Source organism: Equus quagga, chromosome 21 (assembly GCF_021613505.1).
Source record: "Equus quagga isolate Etosha38 chromosome 21, UCLA_HA_Equagga_1.0, whole genome shotgun sequence".
NCBI classification, from domain to species: domain Eukaryota; kingdom Metazoa; phylum Chordata; class Mammalia; order Perissodactyla; family Equidae; genus Equus; species Equus quagga.
In genome coordinates this window covers 25,349,980-25,374,990 of record NC_060287.1, presented here as the reverse complement: position 1 = coordinate 25,374,990, position 25,011 = coordinate 25,349,980, and the positions used below count along the sequence as shown (strand labels likewise).

At 38.7% G+C, this 25,011-nt stretch overlaps 1 long non-coding RNA gene across 4 annotated transcripts in view; it reads left to right on the top strand.

Annotated features, from left to right (window-relative positions):
- The window catches only part of LOC124231499 (uncharacterized), a 63,942-nt gene extending 39,769 nt beyond the window's left edge, over positions 1-24,173 (top strand). For 2 of the 4 annotated variants that reach the window (XR_006886574.1, XR_006886572.1), the window contains 2 exons: positions 5,714-5,822; positions 23,965-24,173. This is a non-coding gene — a long non-coding RNA (uncharacterized LOC124231499). Of the gene's footprint in view, positions 1-5,713; positions 5,823-8,895; positions 9,110-23,964 lie in introns of those variants that run through there. The other 2 variants (XR_006886575.1, XR_006886573.1) reach the window with 1 other exon arrangement.
- The last annotated feature ends 838 nt before the right edge of the window (positions 24,174-25,011 follow it).

Here is a 25,011-nt window from a genome sequence, read left to right as displayed (position 1 = left end):
GCAAAAATATAAAACTATGTAACTCTTCTAAGCTCTTTTTTTAAAAAAACATAGTTTTTTGGGCTAGCCCTGGTGGCCTAGTGGTTAAGCTCAGCGCACTCTGCTTTGGCTGCCCAGGTTCAGTCCCCGGGCACGGACCTACACTGCTTTGTTAGTGGCCACACTGTGCTGGTGGCCCACATACTAAAAGATAGAGGGAGATTGGCATGGATGTTAGTTCAGTGCGAATCTTCCTCAGCAACAAAACCCCCCAATACATATATATATATATATATATATAGTTTTTTTGCATAAGAATGTTATTTATGTTAACATTTAATAGGTTTATTATTGTTGTTTAAAAATGAATAAATAGATACTTTTAAAATTCCCAGCTTAAATTTCTAATATAGGAAATATCAATTGATATAGCCCATATAAACAAAAGCCCTTTGGAATTCCCAATAATTTTTGAGAGTGTAAAGGGATGCTGAGGCCCAAAAGTTTAACTGTCGGGCTTTGGAGAATCCCGATATCATTTACACATTCTCTGTGCAGATGATTATTTACTCCTTCAAAGGGTCCTGTTCTATCTCTTTCGCTTGCTAAGGTATTTTTATTTTTCTTAGAGCACAGAGCGGTTTCCTACTGGCTTAGAGTTCCGAAGTAGAATAGAGGACATGTAACAGCAAGGAAACACAGTAGTAATAGTAGGATACAAAGAGTAATGTCAATATTACCTTTTTGTAATTCAGAGAGAGTATCTAAAGTTCAGTATTTAGCTTCCAAATAAGAATTTTATAAATTGGGCTTATTATCTTGAAGGCACAGTCTTTCTTTTTCTGTGGTAGTAATGACCATCAAGAGAAAAAAAAAAAGTGTGAAGTTTGGGAAAGTCATCTAATTCTTAAAAAGTTTAGGAAATTCTGTGCTTTCATAGATGGGTAAGAAAGAAGCCTTCAAATTTTAGAGGAAATTGAACAAGGTGAAAAAGGAAAATTTATGAAACTGGCTGTTTTCCCACTCTCAAGATGAGTAAGGTTGACACTAGTGGCGCCATCTCATGGCCATATTTTATGGGCACCTCCCTCCTGGCTACATGTGAGATAAGACACCGCAGCATTTTATTGAGACCTACCAAGGACCAGCAATTTCTCAAAAAATACAACCAGATATTATAGAATCTTTAGATGATCTTTCAAATGGAAACAAAACATTGTGCAACAGATCAAATGCTATTGTAGTTGCAACTGACTGCTTGGGGTCCCTCAAAGAAATACATGAAGGAACTCTTCTTTGTGAAAACAGATGGGATCTGGAGACAGATTTGAGGCTTCCTGTGAAAAGTTACATTTACTGCAGAGTAAAACAACTAACGTATGACTTTGCCTGTAGGGAATGAAGCACTGATAGCAGGTGTGGTAAGCAGAATGGCCTCCCAAATATGTTTATGTTCGAATCTCTAGAACCTGTGAATACGTTGCCTTACATGGCAAAAAAAGACTTTGTAAATGTGATTTTAAAGACTGTGAGATGAGGAAATTGTCTTGGATTATCTGAGTGGGCCCAAGCTAATCACATAAGTTTTTAAGAACAGAGAATCTTTCCTAGCTCTGGTCAGGAAAGGGAAATGTGATACAGAATGATTAGAGATGCAATGTTGCTAGCCTCGATGATGAAAGAAAAGACCATGAGCTACGGAATGTGGATGGCCTCTAAAAGCTGGAAAAGGCAAGAAAATGGATTTACCGCCAGAGTGTCCAGGAAGGAATACAGTTCTGCAGACATCTTGATTTTGTCCCAGTGAGACCCTTATTGGACTTCTAATCTAAGAAATGCAAGACAATAAGTTTGTCTTGCATTTAAACTTCTAAAGCTTTAAGCTTCTAAATTTATGGTAATTTGTTTTAGCAGAAAGTGAATACAGTTGGCTTGAAATTGATAACCCAACCCCCAACTCCATTTTTTCTTCAAGTGCGGTATTGTTTGGGTTTCTAATATGCCTTTTAAATCAGTTGACCAAATAATAAGATAGGAAGTCAATAAGGCTTATTCTATTGTCCTATAATAATGTTCTGTCTCTTTCATGAGGACCCCATTGGAACCCATTTCTAAGTCTTTGATATCAGAATGAGAGAGGTAGAAAAGCAGACTCTAGAATCTTGCCTTTTCTTTTGGTGTGAAAAGAGAAAAGAAGTAGTGAAGAAGAGTCTTAAAAATTACTTGAATCAATGAAATAATTTATGGTGGTTAAGATCCAGAGATACATAAATTTTAGTTTACGGAAGAGAATAGGTCCAAAGAAATGTTAAAAATTGTTTGTCAATATGTTAAACCTTGGCCCAATGGTATGACAGCGGTAGGGGACAGGTCAAGGTGGGGCAAGAAAAAAGAAAAGATACAAAAATTTGCTAAGCTGTTAGAGAGAGAAGAGCAGTTTCTGTTTCTTCATCCTCAGGCAATTTTGTTGACTTAGGGCCAAAGAAGGCTGGCGGAAGGTGAGAAGGTACAAAATGACAGCAGCTGGGAATGGGAATGAGGCTGCTACTCTGGATGTAAAATCAGATGTGCTAAAGCAGTTTGAAGCCAGCCAGGAAGTTTGCCAAGCTATGAAAATGTCAGTGTGTAACTGGACTCAATGGGTCTGTCTCTTGGTGAGTGTGGAGCTGAAAAACACAACCAAGGCTGAAGTTGTGAAGAAAAAAGGTTTATTGCTTGCACAAACAATGGAGAACATCGGGGATGGCTCCCAAAGCAGTGTCCCTCTCCCCCTGTCCCCCCAACCAAGCTCAGTGCATTTGGAGATTTTATACACCAGAGTGCAGAGGATGTGTTACAACTGTATAACAGCTGGGCCCGATCAAGGCGTATGTGCAGGCTACTACATAATGAGTTCTATGCCATTACATAACGAGCTCAAGGCAACATGCCGGTATATAACAGTGCCGAGGTAATTTTTGGACACTTAGACCTGGAGCAATTTGCCAGGGTCCTGCTGCAACCGTGTAGGTTTCACTGTAAGATGGCAACATCTGCAAAAACGAGGACATCAACTTCTGAAAAATAGCACATTTAGTTTTCTCCTTGTCTGGAAAACATTTGGCAGACTTTGTTTAGTTATGGATCAGATCTTCATTAACCCTTTCCTTCCCTGGTTTCTGGTCACAAATGCTTACTGCCTTTCCATGGGAACCGGGACAATTTCAGTTATGTTACATTTAGCATTTTTATTTTGAAACTTGTACACTTTGTCATGACTTTTATTTAAAGTAAATCATTTAATTTAAATTATTGGCTTTAAATTACTGAAGGGTCATTTTAATACATCTTAGGACCAGCAGTGTTCCTAGGAGATGACAGCTAGAAGTCTGGGGGAAATTAGGCTTACCTGAAAGAATTGGCGTTTTTAGATGACTTTTCCTCACTGTGTCCCCTTAGACCCTACCTGCCTTGCATAACCCTAGTGGAAGGGGAATAATTATTTGCCAAAACCGCCTAGAACATGCTGAATACCATGGTAAAAAGAACATAACAGCTAATAAAATTGCTAAGCAAGGTGTTTAGAGGTACCATCCTCATCTCTTGTGTCTCACTCAGATGTTGTCCCAGATATAAATTTCTATCAGGAGACAAGGAAAGCAAACCTTTAACCAGCTGCACATTTTATTTGAAGTCTCAGGGCACTTAGAAAATGCCTCAGGAGTGCGAAGAAGTTTAATTGCAAGAGCAATGAATTTGGAGGCCTTAAAAAGAACCAGAGTGGACAGAAAAAGAGTTTTGTATGTGGTCTGCATTATACTCCTCAGCTAGGTTTAGCTTATAGAAAGTCAGCACTTTTAGCTAGTCCTGGCTTCCTTCTACTGGTCTAGGAAGATTCAGTTAACTTAGCTAATTTCCAAGGCACAAGAAGGTTCTATGAACTCAGTCTCCCAGCTGATGTTTGCATGTTCAGTGTTCTATTTCTTCTGTTCCTGAAAGTCACAAAGAATACTTTGGACAGCATTTTAACTGTAAGTTGACATTGGTGGACACTATTTCATAAGTATATGATATCAATTAGCATTAACCATGATCAAATAAGCTGCAAACCCACGAACATGGGGTAAAAGATTGGTGTTATGGCCTAGAACAATGTCTAAAATACCAAGAGGAGGATGGAAAAAATGTATCACCTTGTTAAATATAATGTTATTATACCATGATTTTTTTTCCTGTAACTAACTCTGAATCAGAGCCTCCAATAAATTTTACACAGGATGAAAGGCCTTCTATAAAAACCATGTTCTTTCCTGTGCCAGAGGATGCTGATAAACATAGGGGATGAGGAACATAGGAAGTGAAGTGTAATGGGAGTAGCCACAGAGAAGTGCTGCCTTTAGCTTGAACCCGTGGACAGAGCACTGGAGCAGGAGTCAGGAGTCTTGGATTTTGGCCTTTCTTCACCCTTAGCTTAAGGATGAGAATGGTACCTAATAATTCCTCACATGGATTTATTCTTCTGTAACATGGTGTCAATAATACCTACTCTGAGCATTATTATTATAAAGAGTATATTAGAAAAAGGAAGCAAGACATCCAACATGGTGCCTGACACTGGTGCTTAACGATGCTGGATTCATTCTTTCCTTAGCCTACATTTAGAAAACAAGGATAATAATGCTTATTTTATCCCCTCCCCTAAGCACTCCCTCTATCCAGCCAGAAATTCTCCTGGAAATTCCACCCCCCCCCCCCCTTTTTTGAGAAAGCTAACTATAACTAATAGTTCAAATACCATTGATTGTGATAAAGTTGTTGTAACAGAGGTACAATTGTGAGAACAAAGTTGAGGGGGAACAGGGAATACCACATAGTGGAGGGGACACTGGTCCCCTGGTAGGAGAAGGTGGGAAAGGGGCGACCCCTTGGGGAATGGAAAAGGGGTGTAGACCCCCTAAGGACAAACTTCTCCTCCTTAATGGTGCTAAGGCTCACACATTTTGTGGCCAGGAGCTGTTGGTATTAACTCTTTCTCATCTTAAGGATCAGTTGCTGGTTTATTTAGCGTCTGGTTTTTGGGGAAACAAAATTGGTCTAAACCTATTAAATTATATTGAATAAATCTAAGTAAAATGGAGAATGTGTTTAATATTTCAAGGATTTAACGGTGAAATTCTATGAAGTTAATTTGAGTGAGGCTCCTTGGCATGTGACCCGGCTGTTTACAGTTCATGTTTCACTGGGCATGACAAACCCTGTCTGAACTATCTGTTCTGTGCAGTGTTAGCAATCTCCAACTTGAAAAGAGGACAGACACGTTCGTGCTTGCAAACTTTTTCCTTAAAATACATTTAACAAGGAACTTACATGCCTGCCTTTGACCCTCCATCCTTTTATCAGTTATATCTTCTCGGCAGACAAATTTCTCTTAAATTTGATAAGACCTGAAACGGAACTAAAGTTCAGTGTACGCAATTTTATTTTACCTTTCTTAAACCTCAAAATGTCAATGATACTTTAAAAAAAACCCATGTTTGTCTTTTCTTATTTTCGTTTGGCCCATATTTATCCTCTTAAAAAATATTCAACTCAGCAGGCTGATCCACTTAGCTGATGATTTTGGCCCAGTGTACTACCTTTAGAATCTCCCTTGGACAATTTTTGTATATTTAGAATTTTCCCTAAGTGTGGTAGTAGGGTCATCCACAGTGTTCTCTAAGCCCTCATAGTCTGTTTTTGTTTTACTGTGTTTCAGGATTCTCTTGGTAAACATGTGGCAAACGTCCAATGACTCTAACTTTCTAAATTTGAGAAATGATTTTTCAAAGAGCATTTCTAGCACCCAAGTAAGCAGACTCCTGTGAGTAAGTATACTTTCCTGAGTTCAGTTTTTCTGGGATCTGTTGATTCACTCTTCCATTTAGATAGTAAATGCTTCAGAGCACAGTTGCATCACTGATGGGTATTTCTTTTCACCTTCCACTCCCCCATAGCATCAGTTGTTTACAATTAGGACGTGCTATCTGCTTCTAGTTACTTGCTTATTCAGTGAGAATATTAGTGCACATTCTATCATATAGAGATAAAATATGCAGTATAAATAATAAGAAGAATTGTTCTCTGGGACTCAGAGGGAGAGGAGCCCTATGAAAGCTACAATGAAATTGATTTAGCTTTCAAACTATCCATTCACTTTTCTTCCTTTCTTCTGCCTCAAAAAGTACTGTCTTTATCAGTTAGTTTGAGCCAAGTTATGATGCAGTAACAAACAGCTCTAAAATCTCAGAGGCTTACAGCAATGAAGATGTATTTCTCATTTGTGTAACATATTGGATTTGGCTTGGTTATAGCTCTTTTCCATGTCTTCTGCACTCTGAAGGAGCAGAGAGCATAGACTAATGATAGAACCACACAATGGCTCTTAAAGGTTTTGTTCAGAAGTGACCCATGTCACTTCTGCTATTTCATTGGCCATAGCAAGTCACAGGGCTAAGCCTGATGGTGACGGAGTGAGCAGGACAATCCTCCTGCAAGGCGGGGACCGGTAGGGATAGAGCATTAGGAAGGAGCTGGTATGGAAGAACAGCAAATAATTTGACAAAATAATTCAATGTACTCTCCAATCCTTGCTAATATCGCTCACAGATACACACAGAGACACATGTGCACCCAATGTGGCTGTAAAGTAATGAGCGTGATTTGTCCCTAAAATAATCTTATCTGAATTTTCAATCTCTGAATAACAGATGGCTCTCTGAAATTTTTTGCAACTTCTCCAACATTATTCAAAGACCTGTGCACATTATCGGAACATCCTCAATCCTTAGAGGGTGGTTTGAAATTCGGAAATTGCTAGCCCTCATTTCTAATCAATCTGTGTAACTGACTTTAAAGTGCTTACAGCCCGTGTGACATTTGGTAAGTGCCAGTGAGTTAGGCTTTAACTTTCCGTGCAGTCGATTCAAATGAACAGAATGGATCATACACTATTTTATTAAAAAGCAAATTTTAACTGAAATTTTAGATTTTCTTCTGTTGTTCACAAAGTGATACTGAAGGCCATTCCAAAAGATGAACTCCAACAATATTTTGAACAATAGTTGCACAGATTAAAACATGTGCATAACGTTAAGAGGTGAACACTTCAGAGGTGAAAAACTCACTTGGATTCTTACATTTTGGTTGATTTTATAAAGAATACAGCAAAACCATGGGATGATGTGAATTCTGATAAGTTTTGGCTGTGGGCTCTCATTCTCCACCCAAACGGTGAGACTCGGTTGGGGAAGGTATCAAGATTCAGTGCATGGTTTAAAAAAATAATTGGTCTATTTCTGACACATCTAAGAAGCGAAAATATTTTTGTTCGAAAAGTTACTAGAAGATAGAGTGGAAAAAATTGTTTTTCATTAACCTTACAGTAATTCAATCTTAGCTTTCATGAGCTTGCAACTTTTGGATCCTGTTTACAGCTTTGGTTCATTTCCTGTATTAGTTACAATATTTTATAGTCATTCCTCATTTCTTTTTTTTTTTTTTTAAATAATTTTAAGTCCCTTGAGGAGATGAAACCAAGTCTTTATATTCCTGGCATGAACCCTATAGTACTAGTAATTATAAATTACAATATCAATTAAAAGTAACGTGTAGTATATGAATTATTTATCATGTGCTCAGCATTATTTTAAGCAATTTCTCATTCTAACTATTTAAAGCTGTGAGATAGTCAATTTATGTTATTTCCAGTTTATAAATGAGAACACTGAGTCAGAGAGGTTAAGAAACTGTTCTCACAGCGCACAGCTAGTAAGTAGTTGACTCAGGTGGCTGCAGAGCCCACGCTCCTGTTAAAAGTACATATGCTTCCTTCTTTATGTTTCTAAGTTGATTATTCATTAATGTAGGACAAAAACTTAAGCAATAACTATGCGTCAGGCAATATTTTGGGCACAAGAAAGATAAGATAAAAGATCACAGTGTTGGTCTTCACGCTTGACTCAGCCTAGCTAGCTAGGAGGAGAAAGTTGAATAAAGTTTTCCACTGTTAAATCTTGAAGAAGTAGGGATTACTCAGAGAACTGGAAAGAGGTAAATGTCCCAGCCGAGAAAAGAAAATTTGAGAAATAAAATAGAGAAGAGATATTAAACCTTTGGGAAGTGCAAGTACAATTACATTCGGGTCTGTGTAAGCAAAGGGCAAGAGAGAGGACAGGAAAGCTAGGCAGAGGCCAGATGATGGCTGGTTTTGTTCCATGCTAAGGATTTAAGACTTTAGGCAGAAATGATGAGGGGAGGCATTGGAGAATTTTAAGATAAGCTTATAATGTTGGTGACTTCTCAGTGCTAACCTAAAAGATATCTGGTACCTTCCACTGTTGCTTTTCTCATAGTACTTTGAGCATATAAAGATGATGTGTATGTTGGTTAAATGGGATAGTGGCGCATAGACCTATTAAACATTCCTGCAAATTAGGTCAGAATAAATTCTCTATGTTGGACACTCTACAGTTCAAGGCAAGGATGTCCATTCACTGATAAAAGAATGGAAAGAAAACAGAAAATGAACTGCAGAGTGTACCTGGTATAAATATCTAATGTGCTTGAGGAATGGAATTGTCCAAGAAGTTGTTGCCAGGGCCATTGAATACAAAGAGGCCCCCTGTCTTTGAAAATCTGCCTTTGGAAGTGCATTTGTAATTACATCGTGAGAACTGAGCAGATGTATTCCGTAGTGGTTCAATGTTTTGTTATTACCATCCACTGCCTCTAGGTTTATAAATCAATCTCTAAATGGGCACATTTTCTGAAAATAGTTTGAAAAACAATTCTCTTTTGATCATGTGAATAAAGAAGTGGAAAATCCATGTTGAATTTTAATTCAGCTAAACACTGATGCAAAAAGACAAAATTAGCACTTTTCTTCATTCTTTCTGACAGCTCATAAAAGATCATTGATATATGTGCATCCAAGATGGATGAGATTGCAAGTGTATAACTGCTATGCTCAAGGCAAGTCATGTTATATAAACCATCTGGACCTAGGAGGGCTCGCTGTGCTTTAACACGATAAAGAAGAAGCCATGGTTTCTTGCTTGTTCTGCTAACACAAAGTGATGTGATTTCTAACAGATAAAAATGTATTTACCCTTGACAGGCTGTGGCATGCTTAATGGGTATCATCTTAACCTAGCCATGGAAATGTTGAAGGAGGGAGTCAGAACTTTTGGTTAAGAAATACATGTACAACTGACAAAATTCCTCATTCTTTTGAGGACTTTTCAATACTTGATATTTAGCAGAAATTTTTAGCCTCCAGCTGAGCTGGCTTAAAAGTGAATCCTTGTTAGGTTAAAAACATTACGAATCATGTTAGCCAAGTGTTTATTCCTCTGATAACATTAGCTTTAATCATTTGTTATGCTTGCCAAACTTTGGGCAAAATGTTGACATGCTTCTACATCTAAGACCTCTCACAAATACCACTTTCTTTGTAAAGACTTCCCTGGTCCCTCCCACCTTCTCACCTTCTTGTTTATAAGGATCTCTATAAAATTCACATATGTGTTGAATGAATTATATTACTGTTCATGTTATGCATATTTTTTTCATTTTTAACGGAGATATAATTCACTACCGTAAAATCTCCCCCTCTCTAAAGTGTATATTTCAACGGTTTTTAGTGTTTGCACAAGGTTGTGCAATCATGACCACTATCTAATTCCAGAACATTTCCATCACCCCACAAAGGAACCCAATACCCATTAGCAGTCACTCCCCAGTCCTCTCTCCCTCCAGCCCCTGGCAACCACTAATCTACTTTCTGTCTCTATGGATTTGCCTATTCTGGACATTTCATATAAATAGAAGCTTACAAAATGTGCCCTTTTGTGACTGTCTTCTTTCACTTAGCATGATAGTTTCAAAGTTTGTTATGTTCTAGTGTGTATCAGTATTCCATTGCTTTTTATTATAGAAAAATATTCTATGGGTGGATATAGCACATTTTGTTTATCAGTTCATCAGTTGATAGATATTTAGGTTGTTTGCACTTTTTAGCCACTAAGAATTTTGCTGCTATGAATATTTATGTGTGAAACACATTACACATTTATATATTTTATTAAAATTAAAAAATTATTAACATTTAGATATTTATTAAAGAATTACTACAACATTAAAATATTTAAAAAATATAATATTAACATTTTGGCTTATCTTCTTTTAGACTTCTCTGGTTACTTTTATAATACTTTCATTTAAAAAAGCCAATTTTGTATCAAAATATGCATACTGTTCTATTTTCTACTATTGTTACCTTACTTCCCCTAGAGTATATGGGGTATATATAGTGCTAGGATAGAATTTTTATTAATTCTATAAATGTCTATATTTTATTTTAAATATTAGATTATGTTTCTGTACATTATATTTATAATTCTTGAGGGCAGTTACTTTGCTTTATTTTTTATTTTATCCCTTTCCTTCCCTTCCACTAGTAGCTAACAAGAACCTAGAGTAGTATTCTCTCAAAAGTTTGCTGAAATGAATTTACAATATATATGGAGTCACAGAATTTCAGGTTTGAAGAGAATCTTAGGGGTCAACTGGTACTGTCACCAACATGGTGATACAGCATTTTAGTTAAAAGTGGATTTAGTTAATGACTATCATTTTGGCTCTTAAACTTGCATACTTAACTACTATACTATATTCTTTGATGAAACCATTTGGGAAGATTGAAAGAAGAGTAATAGGAAATTTGTTCCTAAGTCAAATCAGGAGTAAAGTTTAGCAACTTCCTGGATTCCTGTATGATAAAATTTGAAATTTAGAGAGAGTTGATGAATGATTTTTTTGCCAGTTTAACACTTCATTGTGAAAATACATATTATTTTCTGAAATTACGAAATGCTCAACAAAGTCATTAAGAAAAATCTCAGCTATCTCCGATGTGGTCAGATGTTCACAGCTTGTTTCAAAAGAGTAAAATGTGTTTATTCTGCATGTTGGGTCCATATTCTAACACCCTTGTTGACACCTTATCTGCTGTTGAATCATAGTAGCATCACTAGCTGTATATTGCCAAGTTGAGCCTGTTCCAGTTTTTAAAAATACTATTAATCCTAGCACCTAGATTGTGGTATTGAAATACTATTTCCCAATATAGGAATCCAGGGCTTCTTGGAGAAATGGCTGATTCCAGGTTTTGGGGCAGGATATGCACAAAATCAGTCAACTTGTTTTGTCCAATTCAAGGAAGTCATCAGGGACCACCAGGGCCAGAGACTACCAGGAACCAACCTGGAAAGACCAACTCACTGGCCAAAGATTGGAAAATTGGAGGTTTAATAATGATTTTAATTGCCACGAGGCAAGCACCATCAAATATATTTAAATTGCTAAATTCATAATTAAAAAAATAATTGGTCATTTTTGGAAGATGATAGAGAATCAATTCATTGTCTTGAAAACTGGCTTTTAAAAAAAGGGAAGAACCAAGCGTTTATTCTGTCTTTCTCATATGAACTGTCCTACTGGGTAACAAATAGTAGTTGAGAAGCATGTCTTCATAAAGAGTATTCCAATAAAGAAATAAAAAGAACTGACATAATTATAATATCACCATTTTGCAATACACGTGGAATATAGATCTAGGCATTGAGCTGCTGTCACAAGAGAGAAAACCAGACTCGATGTGCTTCCTGATGAAAGAATACACCACCAATGAGACCACCATGTGGTCTCGCCAAAGGGGTCAAATCTGAGACTGATCACGGCCCTGGATCCAGCTGCCAATTTGCAGGAAGAGTGGGCAGAGAGCTTGGTGATCTGCACCGTGAATATGCAATCGACAATATCCAGACTGGGGGAAGCTCTACAGGCTAAATAAATAGCCTGTGTTCTTCCACAGATACACTGAAAAGAAGAAGGGAATGGAAAGGGACACTGGAGGTTGAAAATGACTGAACAGGTGTTGAATTTTTTTAAAAATTGGGTAAGACTGAAGTACAGACAATGTCTGGGCTTGTGTTGGTGATAACACTATAAAATGCAATGAAGCAATTACTGTAAAGGCTAGAGAGTGGTTTCTTTGTGAGGAGAGGGGTGGCTGTGTTTGGGATGGGCCACATGGAGGGGTTTCTGGGTGACCGGCAAAGCTATATTTCTTGACTCAGGTAAGGGTTTCAAGGGCATCGTATTAGTTTCCTATTGTTTCTGTAAGAAATTACCAAAGAATTAATGGCTTAAAACACCAAAATTTATTACCTCACAGTTCTGTAGGTCAGAAGTCCAGGTGAGCTTGCCTGGATTTTCTGCTGTGGGTCTCACAAGGCGGAAATCAAGTTCTTGGGCAGCTGGGCTCTGATCTGGAGGCTTTAAGCTCATTCAGGCGGTTGGCTGAATTCAGTTCCTTGTGGCTGCAGGGCTGAGGATCCTGTTCCTTGCTGGCTGTCAGCCAGGAGCCTCTCTCAGCTTCTTAAGACCACCCACATTCCTTTTACATTGTCCGCTCCATCTTCAACGGCAGCAGTGGGTTGAGTCCTTTCTGTGCTTTGAATCTCTCTGATTTCTCCTTCTGCTGCAACTCTTTTGCTTTCCTCTTCTGTTTCTAAGGGCTTATGTGATTACATTGGTCCCACCTTGATAATCCAGGATAAGTTCCCTATTTTAAGGTCAGCTGATGAGTAAACTTAATTCCGTCTCAAAGTCCCTTCACAGCAACGCCTAGACTGGTGTTTGACTGAATAACTAGGCAACCAGAATCCTGGGAGGACATCTTTAGAATTCTCCCGACCACAGGTGTTTTTACCTTACACATTTGTTTCCTATTGTTTTATATATTTGTATTTTATTTTACAAATATAAAAGCTAAAAAATCATTGAGACATGCAAACAGGTGCCTTCTTGTGATATTTGAAAGACATTTATCAAAGATGCTTACCTTTTTTTAGGGAAAAAAAAAACCCAAACAAAAAATGATTTCTTTCCTTAGCTGAAATAATTTGTACTTTCACCTTGTCTGAGGATCGTAAAAATTGTAGGTATAAAAAAAGTAAATTTCTGGAATTTGCTGCTTTTATTACTGTAAGTAACTCTAGAACATTTGCAATAAAAGGTTATGTTTTAATAAAATTCACAAATCGTATGGAGTTATTTGGCATGGTTGTAAAGGTACATACTTTATAGTAGGTTCCAGATTCGTGGGATATGCCTGCATGAATCCATTTTGGCAATAGCTTTTATAAGAGTTGATACTTCTTTGTTTTTTCTGTCATTTCATAGCTATTTTGGGGGATAGCTGTCATTGCATTTTTGCTAACTTAATTGATAGTATACCAAAATTGATCTACACCATGCGCGGGCAAACTTTTCCTGTAAAAAAGCCACATAGTAAATATTTTCAGTTTTGTAGGCCATATCATCTCTGTTGCAGACATTCAAATCTCATTGTAGCCCAAAAGAACACAGACAACACATAAATTAATAGGCATGGCTGGATCTGGCCCATGAACCATGGTTTGTAGACTCCTGATCTGCACATTTAAATATTTCCTCTCTTATTGTGAGAGTTTGCTATGTTATAACTAACATATTTTCATTGTATGCATTTGTTTGAGCATATGATAAAAAATAAGCAAAATGGAGACAGTCAAAAAAATCTATATTCTCCTTTGGTTGTAGCATAACGATTTCAGTCTCAGAATCATTTTTTCAAGTTTGTGTAATGTGTGTATCTGGAACCTTCTGTGAACTCTGATAATAAAGCGAGGTATATTTCTGTATCAGCTGTCTCACTTTCTCACTCATTTATTCATTCAGCAAATAGTTATGGGGCACCCAGTATGTACCAGGCACTATTCTACCTCCTGGAGATAAGCAGTTAACCAAACACAGTTCCTGCTGTCACCTCACACACTCTGGTTGACCTGCTGTTGATGATGTCAAGTGTCCAGGATATAATAAGTTTTTTCTAGTAGTGTTTCTCTGACCTCCAATATGAATATAAATGTTAATGCACATTTATTGTTAGGTTTAAATATTGTTTGCATATGTTTTCCTAAAAATTGACTGTTCAATTACTGTTGAAAAAATCTGAGAGATTATGTTGCACATTCACTATATTTTGTATCAGATTTACGCTGGAGTATGGAGGAGTCAAAATTATTTTGCAAAATTTTACTGAGTAAATCCCATTGAAACCCTGAGTAATGTACCGTCACACTTTATTGTCTTCAAGTTGTATTGTGTGAATTTGAGAGACGTTGCTTTCATTGTACGTGCTGCTATGATTCACATCAACCCTAATGGAAGAATCAGCTGGAGATAGTTGGACCTTTTAACAGTTGAATTTGAGCCTCGTCAATTCATCATAGCCATCAACAAATTTTCTTTGAGATTTCATCTTTAGCTGGTGATGCCTATCAATTTTTGGCTTTAGAGGAATTTAGTTTTCTTACCTGGGGAAAAGAAAAAGGTAGATAAAGACTCCAAGACTTACAGTAACCCTATAATTAAAATAAACCATCAAACTTTAACCAGAACTTACAATAAGTACACAAAGTGTTAGGCATTCAGTTTCTATTGCATAACTAACAGTTATGCTGTGATGAGAGCATCCATCCTATGCCCCTGCTGGCATCTGACTGAGGGCATCACATATGTCCTGCAGTCACGTCCCTCCTCATGTTCTTTTATATGAGTTGGCATGCATAAGCCTAAATTAAAAAAAAATGTTGAGCTATTTACCTCCTCAACCACGTTTACAATATATTTATATCTCATTTACAGATACGGTAAGAAAAAGTTCAAGATCTGAATAAAAACAAGTTGTTCTGGTAGCACTAATTTCTACTCTAGCATGCTAGTTTGCACAGAGCATTTTCTTTCTTTATTTAAAAAATACATTACAAGCAGTTAAACTATAAAAAAGAAAGTGAATCACAACTTTGTAGATTTCCTGGAGCTCCTCCATAAAACTCCAAGTTTCTGATAAATTTGATCTAAGTCAATCCCTTTATCTTCTGAATGAGGAAAGTGATGCCCAAAGAGAAGATGTGTTCAATGTGGAAGCCTTGAAGTCAGACACAGGGGGTCTAACTCCTGGCGTGGTGCGTTCTCCATTGCTACAGTTTGACTTTGTGTTCAACAGGTGTTCCAATCTCTGTAATTTACTTTAAAGTACTTACAGCCCTGGTGACATTTGGTATGTGTCAGTTAGTTAGGCTTTAACTTTCTGTGTGGTCAGATATGCTGCTGGCAGGACAGCACAATCCAGTGGTGGCAGGTGGCCGTATGTGAGAGTGGACCCACTCCAGAAACAGCTTCTACACACTTTTCTGTTCTAGATCCTCTTGGTTAATTGTGGATACTTTATGCACTAGCACACCAGTTCAAAACTTGGGTTTCCATTGCCGAATCTTGTGTTTGTTCATTAGGGTGATGGATGTTAGAAATAGGCTCGAGTACTCACAGATGAAGTCAAGCGTATTTTGTGCATATGGGTTGGCTTCCACTCTTTAATGAACAGGATATAAGAATCCACAGAGGCCTGTACTGGTCTTTTTAGGGATAACAGTCCTGGTTTGATTCTCTAATTGGTTCTCAGTTCAGACAGACATTGGTTTCGGAGAACTTCTGATTACGTGGTGCCCTCTAGGCACAGAATCCTGCCTCACAAACCTTGCCGAGTGTGTTTCAAGCGAACTTTCCATACCCAGATCACCTAAAAAGGATTTATCCAATGTGTAGAACACGTTGTATAAACTCTCTTACGGTTTCTTGCTGATATGTATTTGCTAATAAATGTCTGTCTGTATGAAGGAATTTGGAATTTCAGTAAAACCTTGTAGCCAGGTTGTGAAAGAGAGTTGTAAACTCTCACTGTCTCAACCTTCTCTGGTGGCCACTAAAAAGAATCCAAGAGTGCATGACCAAACTGGCTGAGCTGAGTTTGCACTAGAGGTTATCTCATTTTGGAAGTCGGTGGGGTCTTAAGTCTTCTGCTCCCTTAATGTATAGTTTTCTTCTCCCCTATCCACAACCTTTTGTTAAATTTACAAAAAACAAAGAGTTGCTACTCTGGCTTCTTGTGACTTCCTGGGAAGTGATTGATTTTGTTGTCCTTCAATTTATTTTCCTTGCTGCTACTATGACTTTTGGGACTCAAAGATCATGATCGGTTGGGCCTCCAGCACCATTCCATATGGAACAGAGCCAGATCCACAGGTACTTGGTCTTCTAGGTCGGGGAAGGGAGTTGGACGTTTGACCTGGGGGCTTGGAGGTCAGGTGAGTTAGAGGTTGGCAGGAGATTCTAGGTATTATGGGCTGACTTGGCCCCCACAAAATTCTTATGTTGAAGTCATCACCCCTAGTATCTCAGAATGTGACTGCGTTTGGAGATAGGGTCTTTAAAGGTGTCACTAAGTTAAAACGAGATCAGTTAAGGTGGGCCCTCATCTAATATGCCTGTTGTCTTTATAAGAAGAGGAGAATCAGACACAGACAATTACAGAGGGAAGACCATGTGAAGACACAGGGAGAAGACGGCCGTCTACAAGCCAAGGAGAGAGGTCTCAGGAGAAACCAACCCTGCCAACACCTTGATCGCAGACTTCCAGCCTCCAGAATTGTGAGACAGTAAATTTCTATTGTTTAAGCTACCCCATCTGTGGTACTTTGTTACGGGAGCGCTAGCAAACTAGTACACCAGGTCAGCTTGTTTCAGGTCCGCCTCCCTTACTCCTCTCCTCTATGTGCTGCTGCAGCTTTGGCCCTGACTCCAAAGGCTCACACGTTGGAATTGGGTTGAAGCATGTGAGGTGCCTTGTAACATTCGCTCCTGTGTTGGAGTGAGCTCCAGAAGGCAGGGGAGAGCCCAGTGGCCCTTCAGGAGGAACTGGCTTCAGAAAAGAGAGCACCTCAGACTCTCAAATGAGAAACTTCCTGCAGCGGCTCCAGGCCCAGCTGGGAAGAGCTAACAAAGATGTAACATTCTGGATTATTTTAGTCTCCTTTCTGCAGGTGAGGAAAACTCTTTGCTCCAAGTTAAAAACACACTCTCCAATACCACAGGAACTGAGATGAGCTCTCAACTTTGTGTTCTCAATCCCTAAGGACGGGATGGGCCCAAGGTTTGTGCCTCCCCCAGTCCCCAGTTAGATTAGCCATCCTTGAAAGTCTCCCTTATCAGTTGGGAAGCAAGCCATTCAATAAACCCCAAATTGATTCTGAAATTGGGAAGAGAAAGTTATACCTATCTTCTTTAAAATGTGAAATAAATCAGATGGAGAAAGGCAAATACCGTATAATTTCACTCGTATGTGGAAGATAAAAATAACAACAACAACAACAAGCCAACACGTAGACACAGAGAACAGATTGGTGGTGACCAGAGAGGAACGGAGGAGGAGGGAGGGCAAAAGGAATAGAAGGGCACAGGTGTATGGCGACCGATGCCAATTAGACTTTGGGTGGTGAACAGAATGTAGTCTACACAGAGAGTGAAATATAATCTTGTAAACCTGAAATTTATATAATGTTATAAATCAATGTTACCTCAATAAAACATTAATTAAAAAAAGTAAAGGAAATAAATAAAATGCATCATCAATCCTTATAGTCTTAACGCCATGTCCAGAGTGAGGTTGGGATGTATCACGTTGTGTCTCTATCTTGTAATATTTGTGTTCTACTTACCCTCTGACTGTTGTCAATGATGGATACCCTGTTCCCACCACTGACAATCTGGTTAGCAGTCAGTTTGGATATTCAATGCATTTAGAAACAGTTAAATAAGTCATGAGTTTTCCAAAAGAGGGACACTGGAGTGGGATGAATCAGACTGTGGTCTGCCTAACACACTTTGTGCTCTTACCAATTTGAGACCTATCAGTTATGATCTTTTGGGATTGACGCATTTTTCGTGGCACATGACATTTAAAGAACTGTATTGTTTACTGCAGTAAAAGGTTACTATTTAACTTCTGTGACCCTTGTCTATAAAGCAGGAGCAACTCTACCTGTTCTGTCTTCTTACACGTGGTAGACAGAGGAACAAGACCGTTGTTTCGAAGCACTTGATAAGTGTGCTAAAGTCACGCACAGAGTGTAAACCTCCTGTAATTATCAATGCTTTCTAGCTCCTAGGGCCCTACCATCATTAATGAATCATTCAGAATTACTGGGCTCAGTAAAGAATTCTCAAGGGCTAGAATCTGGAGATAAAAACTACTGCAAAAAAACGTATGTGGATAAAAAGGAGCTAGATGGTGGAGTGACCTCCTTGTTCATCTCTGGAGGGGCCAGATAGTCTTACTGGGAGAATCGTTCTGTTATGAGTTAGGCTCTTGTGAATCCTGCATTCTGAGTTCCTTGATGGGGCTAAATTATCTGGATGATCTAAGTTATCTGGATGGTTTAGTCTAATGAATGTGTTCTCTTCAAGTCTTGAAAGACATTTGCAATTACAGTGTAAGAGACAGGTAGGGATTTTCACACTTTTTTCACTTATCTAGTGTTTTCAAGTCATACAACTGGTTTGTATCTGAGCTAAGTGTTTGAGTTAGGACTGTGGCTGAGAGTACCATTTTATATATTAAGTTCATTTCTGGAGTGAGAAACTGAATTTAAATCCACTTCCAATAATGTGAGAGAAATAGTGTCAGACACATTTCTAACTGGAGAAAATAGTTATGAAGGATCTGACTTAAATGATTGATAAAACACCTAAGCCGTGTTTATTTCTTTCTTCTTTTTCTTTTTTGCTTTTGCCACGTGGAAGGAAGAATAAGAGAGCCAGCACCGACTCGTCATAAAGGAGGTGGTTTTGATTGCTCACTTGAATCAGGAAATGTGAGATTAGGGGAATGGCTGAGACGTAGCTCACATCTGTGAGGAAGCTTTGGGTTTTTAATTTCTTTAATTAAAACAAACAGGGAGAAATGGAAAGAGAGAGTGAGAGCCAAGAAGAGAGAAAAAGCAGGGCATCTGGGTGCTTTGAGACATACGGGTGCCCTGGACAGCCTGATAATGTGGCACCACTTCACACCTTATGTTTATTTTAGAGGAGAGGCAACGTACTGCTTGGAGAATGACGGAGGAGGGGGGCTTGCTGGTGGCAGAGCCCACTCTCTTCTCTATTGTTAGAGGGATTCAGCTCTGGCCGCAAACTTGCCCATCTTCCTTTACCAAACAAGAGCACTGCACCCCACTGGGAGGAGTTGAGCGAGCACCTCTGTTTAATTCTAGCCTCACCTAAAGAGTCTTCTTGGCCACAAATGACTTATAAAGTTCTCCTAAACACGGGCAGTCCTCTCCTTGGAAAATATTGTGGTAAATACCGTTTTCTCCATCTTCTTGAATTTCAGTGGAAATTTAGCACCCTAGTGACATGTCACATCCCTTATAGCTTGGGACATGGGACAGTTGTTCATCTGAGAGAGGCAGAGGGTGGGAGAGAGCCAGAGGACAGGACTCAATGAAAGGAAATTCCACATGATTTAAAATTTGTTTTAAAGTGTGAAGGAGAAGTAGAGAAATGTTTAAAACAGCAATCATGAGGACGGTAGCAATTCGACCTTATGCTTCTATCTTGGGAGTTTACTTTGCAAGAGGGACTACTCTTTAATGTTTATGCTCTGCTGCTTGAAAAGCAATGTGCGCTTTAGACAATGGATATGACTGGTCATAGGACGGAGGGACCCGGGATTGTTATCGTCCACTGTAGAAGGAATGTCACAGACTTGAGCAATTTTCTGCTTTTCAATGAAGTGATAGAAAAGACCATATGTTGGCTTAGAGATTCTGCAAATTAAATTATGAATATTAGTACTATGGCAGAATTTATGTGTGACACTGAAACCAACATTTCCAAAGGGTGAGAATGACTCAGAGGATGTGTTTACGATTGTGGAAGCAACCGTCAAATGTACTTAAAGAAGCCACGTGTCCTAGTGACTAAGGGCATAAATGAAATTTATGGAATGATGAGGTCTCTGGCATTGCTGGACGGAACTCAGCCTTTTGGGAAATAGCATTAAGTTCCCTGAGTCTTCTAAAGATATTATGAAGAGTAGGTAATTCACCCTCCACTCTACTGCCGGTCATCCAGGTTGTATTTATCATCACTGTCTTCCAGGCTTGGAAATAACTTCATTTAATCCCGTAAATTCCTGATTTCGTATAGAATGAATATAGAGTTGGTCTTTGTTTACCTACAGGGCCGGACATCTTTAGGGAGCTCTTCCTTTTTCAATAACCTGAGGGTCGTAGCATTAACCCGAAACCTTCTTCTCATAATTAGGGCTCATTTTTTGCCTTGAGTTTTCACACAAGTTCTATTTGGACCTTTAGTCTTCCTTCCTCCAGCCCTCTTTTTCCCTCCCTCCACTGTCTGTTCTCATTTCTTTCCAAGATGTGACTAATTGTTTCCACATTCTGTTGGACCCCTCAACGGGCAAAGGTGAAGCACAGAGGAAATATCTGAATGAGCAGCAAGACCCCAAGCTGGCTGCAGTCTCTGAGGCCTGCATCCCTCCATGCAGGCTCCATCTTGCTCCATATGGTGCATCTCCCTCCTCCATAGTGAGGTATTTCCATTAGCCCCGAAGCCCAGAGTGCAGCTCAGACACAAACTACAATACGTCGTCCCTTTCAACAGGACAGAGCTTCTATGACACTTCTTGGACGCACTAGCTTAGTAGAAAAGATGACTGCCATGCACTGTCATCCTCCAGGGGTCTTGAAATGGTAGAGGCTGTCTGTATTTGAGAAGTTTTTTTCTGAGTAGTTTTATTGAATAGAAAGAAATCATATTCTTAAGACCTCAAGGCCATACACAGCAGCAAGAATGGAAAATATACTCGGGAGGTTTCAAAGATATTCCACATGGCTAAAGTGCCTGGTTGCATGGGAGAATAAATGTTACTTTAGGTTTTTATTTTGTTAAAAAAAATAAAAAGTATTTTTAAAAATCACGTGGGACAGAGTTATTTGCATCAGACCCTTTGCACATTTAGATGGCGAGGACTGTTTCTCAAGACTATAAATTCTGTATTCGGTTTAAGAAAGTGTATTTTTGATTGAGGTCAACACAGTATTTAAGTTAATGGAAAACATGCTTCCATTGCAGAGTATTTCCACCAGAATTGCTGGATTCTGGACAACAATCTGTTTCTATTTTGAAAAAAAAAAGAGCAGTGCTGTTGTATGACCTAAATATTCCTTTTTTTTTTTCTTATTTCATTCTTCTACATTCATGCGCTTGCATCTTCAGGTATATTCAAATAAAGGATGTAGTATGAATTCAGATGAAAATGTTTTCTAGTGTTATGCATCCAAATGTTTCAGAAAAAGATTATTTTGCTTAAAGTCTGAGCTTCATTTCAATCCAGGGAGCTTTGAGTTCCCATTATTACTCTCCAAATCATGGTAGAATTGGGAAGAGAGAAGCAGAGCTTCTTAGAAAGTGCCTCTTAAGCCTTGTGTGAATTAGCTTTTTCTGAGTGACACATCACTTCAACATTCATTGGCTCAAGCAATAATTTTTTCTTGTTCACATATGATTTTCAGGGGGAGGTTGGTTGATCTGGTTGGTCTTGGGTACAGCTGGGCTTGGATCCTTGCTTGGGGTTAGGCCGATCAATGAGTATTAATTCTGGGGCCCAGTCTGGAGAAGCAGCAGCTACTGGGGGACACCCTTCTCAAGGTGAGATTCAGGTGGGCAAGCAGGAACATGGCTTAAACTTGGAACTGGCTCTCTGTTACTTCCACTCGCATGTCACTGGCCAAAGTAGGTCACATGACTAAGTCTAACATCAACAAAGTGGGAAATTTTAGTAGGAAGAACTGCAGCGTCGAGTGGCATGAGTGTGGAAACATGGAGAGGAGAAAAACTGGGAGTCATTAATTCAATCTATCAGAAACTCCAATTCAGTCTCTTTTTTCGGCAGGCAGGAATGTTATCACTGTGTTAGCCTCCCTTCTCCACTGCGGCAGCAAGACATAATAGGGAGGCGATTGCTCTCAGGAATGACTCGCTCTGATCTCTAGGCATAGTTTTTCCCAGTGATTCTCAGACTTTGGTGTATGACGGGATTATTGGTGAGGCTGATAACAGTACGGATCCTGGGTCTCATACTCAAATTTACTAAATCAGAATCACTGTGGAAGGGCCAAGCCATTTATATTTTTAACAAGTTACTCTGGTAATTTTGATGCACTTCCACACCTGAGACTCACATCACAGAATAAAGTTAATTGAAATGGTCAGCCTCGGTCTTGAACTTGGTGGGGCTCTGGTAGTTTAGCAAGTGTAATAGATTGTATTATTATTCAGCAAATGTCACCCCCACTACCCCTGCACAGGAGGCATTTACATCCTTGTTTCAAAGCTTTTGGACCTGGTTATATGGTTGATTTTGGCCAAAGGAATGTGAGTAGCTATGACACACTTTCTGTTCAAGCAAGGTTTTAATTTTGTTTATGTCATTAGGCTTTATCTGTTGTGCTCCCGCCCTCTACCATGAGAAGAACTTGGCCTAGAGGCTACAGGCGCACCAGCCTGTGGGGGATGTTGTGTGTCCCAGAATGAGGGACATGAACCAGGTACACAGCCTGGAGCATAGTCACCGTAGCTGCCTCACAGACTCACATGTGAGAAATAAATTTTAGTTGGTGTAAGCTGATGAGATTCTGCATTGATTCTTACACGGCATTATTGCAGTAAAAGCTATCAAATATAGCCGAAAACTAAACAACGCAACCAAGGAAAATACCAAACAAGGACAAAAATGGGGCTCTGAATTCCTTTTCACATACTACTCTCAGATTTCTAGAGGCCTTTTAATGACTTATTTGAGGCTATCTTTAGTTTTGTTTTATTTTGACTTGACCTACATGAAAATGCTGGAAAACAGGAAAATTACCTTTGAAAGAGGGTTAGCCAGGACCTAGGACATTCCCAAGATTGGTCTTGATTCTGAATTTTCCCTCTTAGGGTCTGTTTTTCCCAGATAGAGTAAGAGTTTTTGCTTTTTTGGCTATTTGGTTGATCAGCAATAATAACTAGTAATAAATATTAGTACATGCCAGGAGCCATCCTAAATACTTTCTGTGTATTAAATGGTTTAATTCTCCCAACAATTCTATGAAGTAGAGACTATTACTGTCCTCACTTCATGGATGAAGAGCTGGGCTCACACGGGCCACACAGGTAGGAAGCCATTGCACTGGGAAGTCATCTTTGGAGGCTGTTCTCTTGGACACTGTGTGGTAGCCTCTAGAATAATTTTCATGCACACTTCCCCCCTCTTTATTTAAAACAACATAAACATTCCTCCTAGAAAAGCAAGTTGCCTAATTTTCACCTAGAATAGAAAGATTCCAAGGGTTGGCCCGGTGGCGCAGCAGTTAAGTGTGCACATTCCGCTTCTCGGAGGTGCGGGGTTCATGGATCGGATCCCAGGTCTGGACATGGCACCGCTTGGCAAAAGCCATGCTATGGTAGGCATCCCACGTATAAAGTAGAGGAAGATGGGCATGGATGTTAGCTCAGGGCTAGTCTCCCTCAGCAAAAAAGAGGAGCAGTGGCAGTAGTTAGGTCAGGGCTAATCTTCCTCAACGAAAAAAAAAAAAAAGAAAGATTCCAGATCTCAGTGACGAGATGTGTATACAACTACTTCTCTTCCCACTTTATAATCCCCTCATCAGAGAAACAGAAATTATGGCTTTTCATTTCATTGTGACCCAGAAACCTGAAGGCAGATTATACAATATCTAGCAAAGCACTTTGTTAAAATAAAAATCCAACAAAGCAACATATTTTTACATATTCCATGAGTTCATGGCAATAAGATACGGCTTGCACAGGATGAAGTAGCAATTTGAAAATTGTGTAAAATAATAGCATCTATTTATTCAGGACGGACTCTGAGGCATTTTACATATATTAACTTTACTTCTAAGAACAAACCTGCAGAGAAATTATGATTATCTTCTTTTATAGGCAAGGAGATTGGATTTTAAGAAAAGCACATGACTACGTGATGGAGCAACAAGGGAGCCTGATTTTCGTGATTCCAAATTCTGTCTTCCTGGACTCCGAACCTCATTGTTTCTCTTACTTTGAAGAAAAGATTGTTAAAAATCCTCAAATTACTGCATAAACACTAATTTTGCCTATTTATTCCATAATATAAAAAGCTCTGAAATGGATTTAGTTCTCTATCTCTTTTCTACATAGGAAGCTTAATTGACTGGCAGAGAACGAAGAAATATAGTTTCTCCTAAGTATATATTGTTGTTAGATGAATGGCTAAACAGGGTTTAAATATAGCAAAAGAGATCTGGTTCCTAAAAAAAAGTTGCTATGCTTTTTACTGCTTTTTTGTTTTTTGCTCCCTACTGGGCAAAGATGTTCTAAATCTATGGGACAATCTGCCCTCTGCTGCTTTTAATGATTAAGTAGAGGACAAATTCTCAACTGTTTCCTCTAGTCAGTTTTATCATTTCATGTCTTTGTTCAACATCATGTAAAACAGTAGTTTGATCTACCAAATTGTCCCTAAATCTGTTTGTAAGAAGACAGTATTCCTAGAAGACAGTCCTTTCTTGTTTGTGTGTCAGATTCTCCGAAGACATATATTAACAACCTTAACTCCTTTTTTGGTAGTAAGGGCACAATAAAAACTGTTAGAACAGAAAACTGCTTTAAACAATCTTGAAATTATCCCCTGAAGGAAATATAGCAGTTAAACACAGAAAAACACATTCTGTAATTTTTTGAGCAAAGTCAAACATTTTCCTAAATATTAAGGAAAAAAAAAATAAACAAGAGGCAGAATAAGAAAAAATTGATTTCCAATCTGTTTCCTTTCAAAACCCAGATAAATGGGAACAAGTCAGGGTTCTCCAGAGAATCAGGGCCATTAGGATGTGTATATATAGAGAAAGAGATTTATTATGAGGAATTGGGTCATGTGGTGATGGGGGCTAGCAAGTCCAAAATTTGTAGGGTGGGTCAGCAGGCTGGCAACCCAGGAGAGCTGATGTT